This window comes from Lonchura striata, chromosome 2 (genome assembly GCF_050655825.1).
Source record: "Lonchura striata isolate lonStrDom1 chromosome 2, ASM5065582v1, whole genome shotgun sequence".
NCBI lineage: Eukaryota > Metazoa > Chordata > Aves > Passeriformes > Estrildidae > Lonchura > Lonchura striata.
The window spans coordinates 132,323,836-132,330,000 of NC_140704.1; positions in this window are offsets into that span (position 1 = coordinate 132,323,836).

The window sequence follows — 6,165 nt, forward strand, 5'->3', positions numbered from 1 at the left end:
TGAGAAATGAGCAACTGAGAACATCCTAGATATTCTCTGTCTTATATTAAAGCTCCTATGTGTTGTCAGTTTATATTTATGTATTTCATAACATGAGTGCATATGTTTCATTACAGTGCAGAGTGTAATTTTAAGATATTAAGGGAAATACACCCAGCACGAGTGAGAACCTGGCAGATGTGCCACAGCAGTGTAGAACTTCATCTCCTGAGCCTGGGACACCTGAGCAGGAGTTAGGGGACAGGTGTTCCATCAGGAGAGAGGCACCATCACTCTCTGGACCTGTCAGGAGAAACACTGTTGAGGCCTCCAAAGTCATGCAAGAGTCTTCACTTAATGTCCATTTCCTGCATTTCAAAGAGTAATTATTGTTACAAAACAACAGCTTTTTCTTTCTCTCTGTTTTTCTTCAATTCTCCTTAGCTGTGCTCTCTTTCTGGCTCATATTTTAAATGTGCCTTGGCAGCAAGATCCTCAGCTTCTTTAATTTATTACCTCTGTTTATGGAATATGGATATTGGGCCAACTTTATTTCTTACATTAAGTGAATCAGTGCAAATGCAATCACTTTTGGATATCCACTGTATAAAATAAGCATATTTAGATGATCAAATAAGTGTTCCCATATGCATGTTGGCTGGTATTTCATGCTGGTATAGCACTTTTATTTTTCTTATGTGGTGTCCTTTGTCTTCTTTCCTTCCCTTTTTAACTGCGTTTGGTCAGTTATTCAGGAGAAAAAAATTACTTGTACCTTAAAAGAAATACTGTCTATTCAGCATATGGCATTTATAGATCTTTGGAAATTCTTTAGGGAGGCGTGCTTCAGATTAGTGGTCTCTCTCCTTTGGGGATGGTTTTAATTTGTTAGCACTTTAGATCTGTAGTCCTGAGGTAGCTCCATTTTCAGTCAATAAAATGGTTAGTGAAATGAGGGTAAAATATTATAATTGTGTTCTTCAAATCAGATTTTTATGTGGGATTTTTTCCTCCTGGTATGTAAATCTGTCATTCGGAGAGGAATTTTTCCTGTTTTCTTTTAATCTTTGTCGCATGTGCCAAGAATGATGATTTTAAACATGAATTACCACAGTGACTCAAAGTCAAGCTGCTGGTAAGCCATTACCCTGGTTTGGGAGGGGAGCCAAAAGCAGCCCGGCTTTGACTCCAGCATTTCCGACTGGAGGCTGCCACCCTGCTGGGGCCCTCACCTCTGCTCACAGCACACGGCCTCTTTGGGACCCCAGCTGCCAAGAGCCAAACCCCTCCTGAGGGGAGCTGGTAAAGGCAAAGACGTACTCGAACCACAAGGGCTGCTGGCTGCTGCCTTCCTGCAAAGCAGCAGCTCTGTCAGAGCCAAGCTGGCCCCTCCATAGCCCCACCTTCACCCACCAGTGGTGCCCAGCCAAAGCCCCCAGCTGTGATGCTTTGTGAGAGAAATGAAGGGATGTACAAATGCCACACAAACCCAGGCCAACAGCAGCCAGCTGCGGCGACACCACTGTGGAAGCAGCTGAAGATAAGGAGTCAGCAAAAGGTCTCTATTCTGTCATGGTTACAAGCTAAAGTCTATCCTGCTGACACTTTTGAAAATGGCAATGCCTGTGTGGAGCAAATGAGAAGGGCAATGCAGGATAATGTTGACAGTTTGCTGCAGTAATCAGGGAAACAAGTTCCCCTCAGGACTTTGGGAGCTACCCAGCCTATCCCAGTCCCAAGGCAGACTCCATACCCAGTCAGTCAGGCAGACATTTGTATAGCCTGACCACAATAACTCTCTTGCCACTGGGATTTCAAACTCTCCCATGTAGTCCTTACTGAGGCTTCAACACCCTTTTCAGGAAAAAAGTTTTTCCCAGTATGCAACTTAAAGCATTACTACAACTTCAACTCATTGTTTTCTTTGCCTTTGCTCATGGACATATTATTAGAGCAGATTATTCTCTTTGTTCTACAGCATTACAACCATGTTTTCCCATTAGTTTTTCCCTGCCTCACTCTGAAATATGTGGGCATTGCCAGTGGTTGCCCTCCTTAATTCCTTGCTATGGACCTGGCCTCTGTGTGAAGAGCAGCCTGCATGACACAGAGACATTATACAGCTTGTGGGACAAACCATGGTGCAAGGACATGGATGACCAAAGAGGCCACTGAAAGGCAGTCTGAAAGCCACCCAGAAGCCATGGGAGTGCAACATACCAGAATTGTTTCTGTCATAGTCTTTGTGTGTGTGCCTAGATGGTGTGGGCTTGGGTTTTTTTGTTATACAAGTGGTGAATTCATTTCTGTCACACTTGTAGATTTTCAAATGCATATGCGCTTGTTCCTCAACTGTAAAGTATTGATGTAAATAAAATTGAGAATCATATTTTGCATCAGGCAGTAGATTCAGTGGTGAATTGCCTTGCAACTTGGCTGTTGTGATTTAGAAATGAACAAACCCTCTCAAAGTGCCCGGGCCCCACTGGGAATGGCTGGCAGAAAACCAGCCTCAGAGGACACACAGAGGAAAATGCTTGTCTCTGTTGGCACCTCCCCACAGGTAGTCAGGATGCATCCCAGAGCTGGGGCTTGTGATTCTGTTCTGAGCCTACTGCAAGAGGATGAATTGCAAAATATCTGATGTTTCACACAAGCAAAGTCAAAAGCATCATGCTGAGTAAATCATAAACATGCTTAAAAACACAACAGTGAGCAAAAGCAAAAACACAAACTCAAACAGTTTCCTCTTTTGAAAACCTATAGTGATCATGAGCTCCTTATGAAAGCGAAGCTATGATTTTGTCTAAGAAAAAAAGGCTTCTGTTTGAAGTTAAAACAATTAGCTTTATTATTTAGGAAAAAAAATCAAAACCAAATCCAAAACTGGAGAGACACGCAGCATTTCATAACATATAGGAAGTTTCCCCATTATACTTGACAGGAACAGAATACACTGGAATCAAAGGGGAATGTTAACAACTCAGCATATCTACCCCTTTGGAACTAGTATTAGTCTGTCATATCACCAAAAAACAATAAATCTTTGTAAAAGGCAAGAGTTGCTTTCATACTCTGGCAGCAAAACCCATCTGGCACCATTGGAAAAGTAAAAAAGGCAACTTATCTAAATTACATTGTTAAAACACCTACAGCCTAGTTCATTTTCATATGCTATCCATATGTAAGCCCTGAGCAATAGACAGCCACTTAGAAATTCCCTTGTTCTGTGTGTGTGTGTGTGTGTGTGTGTGTGTGTGTGTGTGAGGAGGCAGGGGGCAGAGAAGAGAGAGACAGACAGACAAGGTGAACATGGAGACCTCTGTTTTTATTCTGATGTTTTGAAGTGGAAAATACTGCAAACCCTAACTGGCATGAAAATAATTACACTGGATAAATAAATGAATAAATATAATAGCAGGTTTTCACATATAAAAATTCCTGAAAAGTTTTTTAGCTTTATCAACCCCCTTCCACACCCACCAGAGCATATGGCCCACTGTTTGTGCAAATCAGCCGTCTTTGCTTAAAGTGGATGTTTCTATTAACACTGTGACTAATTACTGAAAACAAACATGTGTAAGTATGATCTCTGCTAACTGCCTCTGTCAACCCATCTTTTTCTTCTTGCTATTCAGTTGAAGGGATTAAGATTGCTTGCAAAAGTACAGTAGACCTCCACTTAGCCTGTTAACTGGCATGAATAAACAAAGCCCATCAACCACAGCTGACGTCAGGCTTCAAGAAATGTTTTTTACATTAGTTTTTAAAATAACCCCAAAAACATTTAAAGTGAAAAAATTTCAGAGAACGTTTAAGCACCGAATGTAAAGAGCTTGGACGTGGGACCTAAGGGGCTGCTTTGGGAGGGGTATTGAGAGCACGGCTATGCAAACCACAGCGCATGAGCTCACATGGGTGGCAGACGTTCTGTGCTGAGGGCAACCGTGCTGCCTCCGAGTGCAAGGCTGGACATACGTGCACACAAAAGGAGCCTCCAGAGAAACTTTCATGCCTGTCTTTCTTGTGGTTTTCTCCCATCCAGAAATGAAAACAACAAAACCGACAACAACAAAAAGACTTAAAGCATCCATTTGGTTTTTGTAAGATACAAAGAAGAAAAGATGCAAGCAGAGTTTTCTTCCAAGTGCTCTACAAAAGCTGCTATAGCAGCATCACAGAGTGGGGGACAGGAAGCTGCATGGCTCCTTGTCTTGTGTTCTACTTGGGAGTGGAGGAGAGTGGAGAGACCCAGGCTGCTTCAGAGCATGTCTTCCTTATTGCAGTAGAAATATGGAGGAAAAAAAACATCTTTATGGTGCAGCCTGAATGTGTGTGCCCTCCCCAGCCCCTGAGTCTGGGCTGTCTGTGGCCTTGTAGAAGCTGCTGGGCTCTGAGCAGCCACGGCTGGTGGTAAAACCAGGTCTCAGCACACTTTGTTCTCACACACCCTGACTGCCCCTGAGAGGAGCCAGTTCTGTGGGATGGAGAGAGAACTAGAAACCATCTTTACACAGCCATGCTGCGTGTCTAACATGAGCTATGGGACAGGGTCTCAGTGCATTTTACCTCAAGTTGTACATAATGTAAAAACAAATTACATGCTAGAAAATTGCACAAGTCTACATCTGCTGCTTTTTCCAGGCTCATAGTATGGTTAGGAGCCAATTCCCTGTCATTTCTCATCTCCTGCACTTTACACAGGGTGTTTCCTTTATAAAACAACTTGCCTTTGGGTTTAATGATTTCTAAGGAAACATAACTCTGTCAGCATGCTCCGGTGCTTAATTCCTCCGTTGCTGTTAGTGTCTGCCTGATGCAGCCCAGGGACACCAGTGTGCTCACTGAACTGTGCATGCACTTCGTGTGCTCTTGGCTCATGCCCATGCCTAGAAGCTGGTGTTTGATGGTCCTAGCCTTCAAAGCCAGCATGTTTACATTCCTCTGCTCTATCTTGACTCTTTTTTTCAAGTACCCTCAAGATAGGTGTCCTGCTGTTAGAATAAATACTTACCTTTTGCACTGCCCTTTTCTCTGGTGGCCTCAACTTGCTTTTGTAGAGGTGGAAGCACTATTATCTCCTTTTTATCATTAAAAAATGGCACCACAGTGCTCAGACCTGCAGGACAAAGCAAGGGCAGAAACAGCAAGGAAAAAACCACAGATGTCCTCTCATGCAGCCCAACATGGCCCAGCCTGGTTCAGAGGCACCCAGTGAGCTTTGGCACCTTGGCTTTCCTTCCAGCCACCCTCACTTCCGAGGCTCCTTCTCTCCCTCCCGAACCAAGCCTCCTGGTGCAGTGGGCTGGGGGAGACAAAAAATAGGGACTGCAAAGCAAGGGGTGTGCAGAAATAAACTCCTTAACTATTCAACCCTTAAGTTTCATTGCAGTGCTACACGGGTTGCAGCAACCAGAGCAGATGTGCTGATCTGGAGGTGACTGGGTCAGACAGCAAGGTCCTGTGAACCAGACTGGTGAAGAGAAGACATGGGAAGGAGTGGGGGGAAACCCTTCTGAGAGCAGGAAGTGAACAGGATCAGTGCTCAGCTGGCTCTGTCTTCCATCACAGGGCATTTCTTTGGCTGTGGGCGTGTAACAGCAAAATTCACTGCCATTGGTGACCTACTCAGAAATGGCCTCTCTCTGCCTGAGACGGCGGCTGCATGTCAAGAACAAGGGCTCTGGCTTGGGGCAATGGGGAGGGTGTCTCATTCTTCTCGAGCTCAGTAGTGGCACTGACCTTGCGTGCTGAGATTAAGGACTTGTAAGGGAAAACCCAGGGATTCAGGGGTTACTGCTTGTTCCTACTGCTGTGCCCAATACACATAAGAAAATTCAGCTCCAAACATGGCACGTACACCACGTGAATCAACAGTCTGAGAGCTGGAATAACTGATGGAGAAACAAGGGAACTACAGGAAGAGGAAAGCAGCTGCAGCAAGGCGTACAAACTCAAACCCTGAGCTTTCTGCACTGCTCTTCAGTCAGCTTGTCACTGTGATCTAATCCTCGGTACACCTCAGAGGGCAGAGGAAGCAGAAACACATTACTTCCTAGCTTGAATCTTACCAGGTTCCTTTCCTTCTGACAGATATTTTAAATTTGCCACCACTTCTCTGAAGATCCCAAAATATGAAGCAAATAACCCTGGCTTTGGCTGATGTCTCACATGAACGCAGAAGAA